This window comes from Telopea speciosissima, unplaced genomic scaffold (genome assembly GCF_018873765.1).
Source record: "Telopea speciosissima isolate NSW1024214 ecotype Mountain lineage unplaced genomic scaffold, Tspe_v1 Tspe_v1.0628, whole genome shotgun sequence".
Taxonomy (NCBI): domain Eukaryota; kingdom Viridiplantae; phylum Streptophyta; class Magnoliopsida; order Proteales; family Proteaceae; genus Telopea; species Telopea speciosissima.
The window spans coordinates 3,859-13,976 of record NW_025317964.1 but is presented as its reverse complement, the minus strand read 5'-3'; the positions used below and the strand labels follow the sequence as shown (position 1 = coordinate 13,976).

At 40.1% G+C, this 10,118-nt stretch overlaps 1 non-coding gene across 1 annotated transcript; it reads right to left on the bottom strand.

The window, feature by feature from the left end:
* Positions 1-1,532: 1,532 nt before the first annotated feature.
* On the bottom strand, positions 1,533-1,639 carry LOC122648233. Its single transcript, XR_006331039.1, has one exon. It is a non-coding gene; the product is annotated as a small nucleolar RNA R71 (small nucleolar RNA).
* Positions 1,640-10,118: the final 8,479 nt, after the last annotated feature.

The window sequence follows — 10,118 nt, the reverse complement described above, 5'->3', positions numbered from 1 at the left end:
TGACAAGACTTGAAGATTTAGAAGAGGAGGCCATGGTAAGTTTATGCAAGTATTCAAGCCTTTCAATTACATTCATACAAGCACATCCAGGTTTTACTATCTAAACTCTCAATCTCATTCTCCATCTCCTCTATCTCTCTCTATCTTCTTCTTCTTCTTCCCCCTCTATTTCTTTTATTTTAATTTTATATGGTTGTGGTTTATGGATGCATGTTTATTCCCTTATTTCTTTTTATGTGGTTAGTATGTGTGGCTGCATTTTTATTCCTTTCAATTCGCTTTAGTTTGATAGGTTAAATGCTCATGTGTTAGGACGCCGATTTAATCCCTTAATTTTGTTAGATGCTTATGAGTTAGGATGCATTGATTTTTGTTAGTTTAATTAGCTTAATTTGACACTTTAATTTGGTTCACTTTGCATTACTTTTAAGTTAGTTAAATAGAGTGGCGTATATCTCCTCGTGTTCGACCCGTAGTTTTTGGCGCCGTTGCCGGGGAGATTATTGTCCATTTTATTTATCTGATTTTTAAGTAGTTCGAAGTGTTTTAGTTTATTATTTTCTCTTCATTTTCTGAAAAAAAAAAAATAAATCAGTTTTTTAAAACCTCTTCTTGTTTCTCTTCTGTTTCAAATAGTATACGCCCAATCTAAAGTCCTTCATATACTTCAACCCTCCATCTTTTAGTGTCCCTCATAGGATTAAGTTACCTATGACACTACATCTTGACTTGGTTGGGTGGATTGGCATGTGACTTATCTTTGGAGGTGACCACTCTTGATAACAGGAAAGCGACATAGTGAGAGCGTTGGAAACATAAACGTATAGTCGTCCTCCACTCTATATCAGAATCCATTTGAAGTCGCCCGTAGGTGGCTATAGAAGACTATACGGGTTCACTTGCTGTCAACCTATATGGCATCCTTACAGCTTTGGAACCATTGTTTCGATTTTTTAGGGATAAATGCACTATCTACCTTGGGCTCCCTCTTATTTTTAGTATATTTTTTTTTTTCTTAAGTCTTTTATTTTTTTCTTCTTTAATTTTTCAAAGGAGACCTCATATCTGTTTAGGTGGCTACTATGTGGACTCGTGATTCATCTAATCGTCTTATTAGAATACCACCTCCTCCACTACCCTTAACCCCACCTTTGACCATGGTTGACCAACAACCCAAGACTCTTAAGGATAGGTTCTACCCCACCAGGGCTGCACAGCCCTCATGCATTAGTCTGCCTGTTGTTACAAGGAATAACTATGAACTCAAGACCAACTTCATCAACATGCTACCCCATTTCCATGGGATGGCTAATGAGGATGCATATCTTTTCCTTAGGGAATTTGAGGAGGTTTGTGTTCTAATTAAGGTCCAGAATTTGACTGATGATGCAGTTAGGCTTAGGTTTATACCCTTTGCCCTGAAAGACCAGGCCAAAAAGGGGCTTTATGGACTGCCTACAAACTCCATTAATACATGGGATGAGTTCACCATTGTCTTTTTGAGAAAATTCTTCCCTCTTTACAAGACCAATAAGCTTAAGAGTGACATCCTTCAGTTCAGGCAGAAACCACATGAGTCCTTTTCTAAATTCATGGAAAGATTCAAGGACCTCCTCTTAGAATGCCCTCACCATGGTTTCGACTTGTGGCAACTATGCCAAATTATTTATGAGGGTATTGATTATCAGACCAAGCAACTTGTAGAGTCCATGTGTCCAGCAGGCTTTACTTCTTTTTTTGAGGAGAATGATGCATGGACATTCTTAACCAACTTGGCTGATAAGACTAGGGAATGGGAATCTTCCCAAGAGGCTGAAAGGACCACTAAGGGGTATCTCATTGAGGGTATGCCAGCCAAGGAGGCCAAACTTGACAGCCTCATTAAACGGTTAGAGTCCATAGTTCTTAAAGAGTCTATACCAGTTAATCAGGTCAACCATTTGTCGGTATGTAGTTGGTGCCAAACCCCTTGACACCTTTCTGAGGAATGCCCCAACACCTTGGTGGGCAATTTCAGTATTGAAAATGTAAGTGCTCTCTACCAAAATAACCCATATAGCAATACTTACAATCCAGGATGGAGAAATTGATTTCTCCTGGAATCAAGGGAACCAAGCAGGCCCATCCAACTTTAACCATCAAGGCCAGCCTGGTGTCCAAAGGCCCCACTTTGCATCACAAAACCAAGGATTGTCTCCTAACCCTTTCCCCCCTCGTCTTCATCCAGGACCTTCTATTAATTCTGCTAGGCCTCCTCTCCTTGCACCTTATTAGCAACCCCCAGGGTTTACCAATCCAGGAGAGGCAACAAGACTGAATGAGATGGACAACAAGATAGCTCTTCTCATGACAAGCCACAATAACATGGAGAAACAACTCACCCAGCTTGTCATAATCCTGCATGAGAGGGAAACAGGGAAGTTACCTAGCCAACCTGAGCCAAATCATAGGCATCAGGTTCATATTCAGCAAGGTACCCAAGCTCCTCCAACCAATGTTGCACAAGGCCAACAGCACCAAGGGCCCTCCAGACAGGTAAATGTTGTTTATGCTTTAAGGAGTGGTCGTGAGTATCAACAGGCTAGTGCACCTCAGTCTTTATCATCTCATACTCCTGTTGACTCTCCCCCTTCTGAAGAGGCCATTGAAGTGCCTACTGTTCCAGGTTCGTCTGATGAACCTGAAAATATTCCAGATGATTCGGTTGAGGAAACCAAAGAGGATTCTGTTGAGGAAGTTAAAAAGCCCAACCCTGAAAGAATTTATACCCCACCTGCCCCTTTCCCAAATAGGTTGGTTAGCAAGAAATCTCTTTCTGTGGAAAAAATATTGGATGTGTTCAAACAGGTTCAGGTGAATATCCCTTTGTTGGATGCCATTGCCCAGATCCCCGCTTATGCTAAAGTCCTCAAAGACTTATGCACCCAAAAACGGACCACCAATGTGCCCAAAAAGGCATTCTTGGCTGCTAACATCAGTTCTCTCATCTCGCAGCCAGTGGCAGCCAAGCATAAGGATCCTGGCAGCCCCACCATCTCTTGCATTATAGGCAATACTACTATTGATCATTCCTTATTGAACCTTGGTGCAAGTGTGAACCTCTTACCCTTTCATGTCTACCAACAACTGGAATTGGGAGAACTGAAACCCACCAAAATCACTCTTCAGCTTGCAGATCGGTCAGTTAAAGTTCCTAAGAGAATAATTGAGGATGTCCTGTTGAAGGTTGGGGAATTTATTTTTCCTGTGGACTGTATTGTTTTAGATACCCAACCTACTGCCAATTTCAAGGACCAAATCCCTATCATCTTGGGTAGGCCATTCCTAGCTACCAGTAATGCTTTAATCAATTGCAGGAATGGTCTCATGAAATTATCTTTTGGCAATACTTCTGTTGACTTCAATGTGTTTAGGTTGGGCAAGCAGCCTGATAAGGATGACGAGGTGCATATGCTTCAAGGATTTTCCGATGATATTGATACGTTCTTTGAGATTGATTTTGATTCGGGATTTCAAGAATGTATGCAGGAATTGGAGGGTGTTGATGATACCCCCTTATCTGAGGTCTGGAGCATCCAACCACCTTTGGAGTCCCTTGGACCCCTATCCACTTCCATTCCCAAATCCTCTATTATTGAGCCCCCTACATTAGAGTTGAAGGCATTGCCCTCCAACCTCAAGTATGCCTTCTTAGGACATGATCATACTCTTCCTGTTATTATTGCTTCTAATTTGACTTCTATTCAGGAAGAAGAGTTAATTAAGCTTCTAAAGGACCATAAGGAAGCCATAGGTTGGACCATGTCTGACATCAAAGGTATTAGCCCCTCCATTGTTCAACATCATATACATCTGATGGAGAGTTCCAAACCTTCTAGGGAACCCCAAAGGAGGGCTAATCCTGTGATGAAAGAGGCAATCAAGAAAGAGATCCTAAAATGCTTGGATCATGGCATTATTTATCCTATTTCTGATAGCCAATAGGTGAGTCATGTGCAGGTTGTGCCTAAGAAAGGAGGAGTCACTGTAGTTGAGAATGCCAATAATGAGTTGATTCCAACCCGTATCCAAACGGGATGGAGAGTGTGCATTGACTATAGGAAATTGAATGCGGCAACTTGGAAGGACCACTTCCCCTTGCCTTTTATTGATCAGATGTTAGAGAGACTAGCTGGCCATGAATATTATTGTTTTCTTGATGGTTATGCAGGCTATAACCAAATTCCTATTGCTCTAGAGGACCAACACAAGACCACTTTCACATGCCCTTATGGAACCTTTGCTTATCAGCGTATGCCTTTTGGGCTTTGCAATGCCCCTGCTACATTCCAAAGGTACATGATGAGTATCTTTTTTGATATGGTAGAACACTTCCTAGAGGTGTTTATGGATGATTTTTCTATTCACGACTCTACTTTTTCTAATTGCTTGCATCATCTCTCTTTGGTTCTTAAAAGATGCATAGAAAAGAACTTAGTCCTGAATTGGGAGAAGTGCCACTTCATGGTGAAGCAAGGCATAGTTCTTGGTCACATTGTGTCCAAAGAAGGGATCAAGATTGATAGATCTAAGGTGGACCTTATTGCCAATTTACAACCACCCAAGAGTATGAAGGACATTAGATCTTTTCTTGGCTATGCAGGTTTTTACAGGAGATTCATCAAGGACTTTAGCCAGATAGCTAGACCTCACTTCTCTTTTGGCAAAGGACTGCCCATTTGATTTCTCTTCTGAGTGTCATGATAGTTTTGAGCAATTGAAAAGAGCTTGGACCTCAGCCCCCATTATTCAAGCTCCAAATTGGATAGTTTCATTTGAGCTTATGTGTGATGCCTATGATTTTGCTATAGGGTTGTTCTTGGGCAAAGAATCAACAAATTGCCCCATGTGATTTATTATGCAAGTAGGACTCTTAATGATGCACAGCTTAATTATACCACCACTGAGAAAGAATTTTTAGCTGTTGTGTTTGCTTTAGAGAAGTTTAGGCCCTACTTGGTTGGATCACATGTGATTGTTTATACTGACCATACAGCTATCAAATATCTTGTGCACAAGAAAGATGCCAAGGCTCACCTCATTAGGTGGGTTCTTTTGTTACAAGAATTTAATCTTGAAATTAGGGATAAGAAAGGGTGTGAAAATTTGGTTGCAGACCATCTATCCCGACTGCCTAATTCCTTAACTGTTGATTCTCCAGTCAACGAGAATTTTCCTGATGAGTATCTAATGGCAGTGTCTAGTGAACCTTGGTTTGCTGACATTGTTAATTATCTGGTTACGGGTGTGACACCTGCACATTGGTCCACCGAAGATAAAAATCGTTTCTTTTCACAAGTTAAGTATTTCTTTTGGGATGATCCTTATCTTTTTAAGACCTTCCCGGATCAAGTAATCTGGAGATGTGTCCCTGATCATGAGCAACAATCTGTCTTAACTTTTTGCCATGATCAGGCTTGTGGAGGCCATTTTGTGCCTAATAAGACTGCGACCAAGGTTTTACAGTGTGGATTTTATTGGCCTAGTCTGTTTAAAGACGCTTTTACTTATTGCAAGGCATATTCTTCATGCCAATCCTTAGGGCGTCTTACTAAGAGAAATATGATGCCCCTCAACCCAATTCTGGTGGTTGAGGTGTTTGATGTATGAGGTATTGATTTCATGAGGCTTTTCCCTAACTCTTTTGGTAACCTGTACATATTACTTACTGTGGACTATGTATCCAAATGGATTGAGGCAGTTGCTTGTAAGACCAATGACCACAATGTGGTTGTGAAATTTCTGAAGGAGAACATCTTCTCCCGTTTTGGTACTCCCCGGGCTATCATTAGTGATCGGGGCAAGCATTTTTGTAATCGGCCTTTTGAGGCCCTCATGAGAAAGTATGGTGTCATCCATAAGTTGGCCACACCCTACCATCCCCAGACCAGTGACCAGGTTGAGGTTTCAAATAGGCAGATCAAGCAAATTCTTGAGAAAACAATCAACCCAAACCGGAAGGATTGGTCTAACCGGTTGGTAGATGCGTTGTGGGCCCATAGAACAGCCTTCAAGACCGATCTTGGTCAATCTCCGAACCGTCTGGTGTATGGAAAGGCATGTCACTTACCTGTAGAGATTGAACACAAGGCCTTTTGGGCTATCAAGAAGCTTAACTTTGACCTACCCACTGCAGGTGCCCATAGGAAACTCCAACTATCTGAGTTGGAAGAGCTTAGGAATGAGGCATATGAGAATGCCCGGATTTACAAGGAAAAAACAAAGGCTTTCTATGATAAGCACATTTTAAGAAAATCTTTTGAGGTAGGCCAGAAAATTTTATTGTACAATTCTCGTTTGCATATCTTTCCAGGTAAGCTGCGTTCTAGATGGGATGGCCCCTATATTGTTCAAAAAGTTTATCCTCATGGGGCTATTGAAGTCCTCAATCCAAGTATAGACTGTTAAAGATTGGTGAAGGTTTGCTGATCAAGTCTGCCCAAGTTTTGAAGATCTATTTTTTCAAGTTCTTGAAGGTTTATTTGGGAGCTGCATTCGTCTTGAAGCTGGATTCTGCTACAACTTATTTTTTCCCATTTTGTTCAAGTTGGGCATTAGTACCTTGTATACACCAACTTGAGGGAGAGTGTTAGCATTATTATGGAGTTCTTTTTTTCTTTAATTCAAGCTGGATTTTCTTTCTTTAATTCTTTGTATAAACCAGCTTGAGGGGGAGTGTTGGAATATGTACTCCAGAATACCGTGGGGGTTCTGGTACACCCTGGTCCTTTTGGGGTAGTTTTTATGTTATTAAGTGTAAGTCGGCTATGTGGGTTTTAGTCCTACATCGCCTATTTTAGTCTCTTATAACTTTCCTCTCTATTATAAATAGAGGGACTTACCTATCAATTAATACAAGCAATTATTCTCTCATTCTCTCTTTTCTAGCCAACGATTCTGCCAACACTCAGAAATGGTCTTATCACCCTGCCTCATCGAATTAATTTTTTGGTAAAGCTGATAGACCTTGGCAGAGTCACCTACCCTGTCAAAGGTCTAGGAGACACTATCCCAAATTGCCTTGGAAATTTCTTTTCTCACAAACCTTCTCCCAATCTCAGGCTTCATGGAGAAAATAAGCCTTGTCATAACTATGAAATTTTTTGTCTCCCATTTCTCATAGGCAGGAGAACCAAGCTCAGGGGCTTTAATAGCACCTGTAATCATGGTATAAAATCTCGCGAAATTTCGGCGATATATCGCCACATTTCGTATATCTCGACATGTCCGAGATACGAAACACATCTGAAACCAAAAAATACAATATCTCGTCGATATATCGTGAGATATCGACGAAATATCGTGGATCTCACGATATATCGCGAGATATTGAAAAAGTGACAAATAGTATGACACTAGGGGCCATTTTATATTTCGACCAAGAGCTGCTGAAACTCTATTTTTCTCTCTTCTTCCTCATTTTTGCTCTTCTTCCTCCCTTCCAAGCCTCATCCAAGCATTGTTGAAGCTCCTTGTCGCCGAGAAGACGTCGGAGGGTCATCTAAGCTCATCATCCAAGCCTATTTTCATTATTTAAGGTAAATTCTATTTCTCAAAAACTATTTTTTTTTAAAATACTTTGTACAAATGTTGTTGGATGTTGATGATATTAATATATGTTAGACACCGGAGGCCGATCTACAGCCTCAAGCTGTCGAAATTTTTTTCCCATATGTATTTTTTTTATTTTTTTTCTGGTTTTAAAAATTCATTTTCCTACAACTAAAATAGGAAATAATTAGGGGTAATATGACTTGGATGGTAATGAATTAAATATATGTTAGACACCAATGGCCGATCTACGGCTTCACAGTGTTGGATTTATTTTTCTGCTCTTAAATAATTATTTTAATTTTCGGAAATTAAGAAAAATATATAAAAAATTAAAAAAATAGAAATAAATAAGGAAAAATATGAGTTTTAAGTTTAAAAAATAATGAAAAAATATGAAAGTTATTTCTATATGTTTTGAGATGCATTACATGTATATTATGTTTACTAATTTTTTGTTTTATTGTGTTAGGTCAATACTTATATTAACATTATATATAAAAAATTGGTTTTAATTATGTGAAAAATATAAGGGTTAGGGAAAAAATATTAAATAACTATACAAGTGTATTAGTAATCTAAAAGTGTCAATTGAAGTGCATCTACATTAAGTTTTTTAATTATTTGTGTTACTTACAATGCAAAAACAAGTATCATTATGGCAGATCGTGATAGACAACGTGCGAAGGGCAAGCAAAAGGTGGGGAAAGTAGTCAACAAAGGGGCGGAGGGAACAAAGAGAACAGAGGGAACAAGAGAGACCAGCCAGCCAAAGATAGGGTGACATTGCATGGTTACATGGTACTCCCATTGATGGGGATAAGAGAAAATCTATATGTAACTATTGTCACATGCAATTTATGGGAGGTGGGTCCAGGAGACTTAAACAACATCCGACTGGAGGATCTAAAGATGTTGTAGGTTGTCATATGCTCCCCTACTGAAGTAGCCAGGAGATTGGTGATAGTTTGAGGGGAAGAAAGAAGAGGAAGGTCGACAAGCAAAGGATAAGAGAACAACTTGAGGATACAGCGAGGAATTCGATAGGAGGAGGAAAGACGATACAATGATGATGATGATGATGATGATGATGACATCATAGCGATGCTGATGACATACAAACAGCAGAGGAGGCGAGGGATTTTAGGCGGACTGTTTCAAGAAGTAAAGTAAGTTTTCAAGATGATCGCGGCGAAGAATAGGGGTAGTGGAGGAGCCGGCGCTTCGGAGGTCCTAGAACTTTGAATCCTTTTAAAAGATCACAAAGTGTGAGGGCAGCCCCAACACCTCTACCAGATGCAGTACCACCATCAACATCTGATCCTAAATTGAATAAGAAGAAAGGAAGCAGTCAACCCAGAATTAAAGGAGCATGGAAGGGGATGAAGGGATTGGTTAAAGAATCAATAGCTAAGTGGATGCTATACCATACCATCCCAGCAAACACTGCACAAGGCCCCCATTATGATACCATGATAGATACCATTGCAGAGGCTGGCCCAGGATTCAAGGGCCCCACCCCATATGAGGTAATGCATGTTTATCTACCTCAACAAAAGAGTGAGATTGATGAGTACATTAGTGAGATGAGGAATATGTGGGAGACATATGGGGTGACTATAATGGCAGATGGATGGACTGGCCTCTAAAGAAAGTCCATCATCAATTTCATGGTTTATTGTGATGGGAGGGCAGTGTTCCTCAATCTGTGGATGCATCCAAAGAGATAAAGGATGCAAAATATATTTACAGATCGTTAAAGGAAGTAGTGGAAAAAAATGTGGGTATTGAGAATGTTGTCCAGATTGTAACGGACAATGGAAGTAACTTCAAGCTGGCCGGTGAGAAGATGATGAACAATAGTAAGTACCGGCTCTTCTAGACTCCTTGTGCAGCCCATTGCATTGACTTAATGCTAAAAGATATAGGAAAGTTAAAGTTGGTGAAGACTGTGGTTGAAAGTGCAAGACAAGTCACCAACTTTGTATACAACCACTCCTATGCACTCAATCTATTGAGGGAAAAATGTGGGGAGTGACTTGGTTAGGCCTGGCATCACAAGATTTGCCACCAACTACATTGCCCTCAAAAGCATTGAGACAAAGAAGGCGTGAGAAGCATGTTTGCTTCGAGGAGTGGTTTGAATGAAAGGGTTCCAAGACTGCAAATGGGAGGGAAGCATAAGCAACGATGTCATCTGAGGACTTCTGGACCAAACTAAGCAAAGTGGTGAAAGTTTTGGAGCCAGTAGTTAAAGTTCTACATGTTGCTGACTCCGTTCTGAAGGGCCCAACCATGCCAGTCCTATATGTTGCAATAGACTTGATGAAAGATAGTGTCTATAGTGTGGCTCCTCGCCGTAGCAAATACTTCTTAGATATCATAAATGCTCGCTGGGAGAATCAACTTATGCATCCATTGCATAAGGCTGGTGAGTAAATTTGTTTTATGTTTACTAATTCATAGTATTATTATTTACTAATTACCTATGCATTTGACAATACCTCTATTCTATATGTCATATTTCA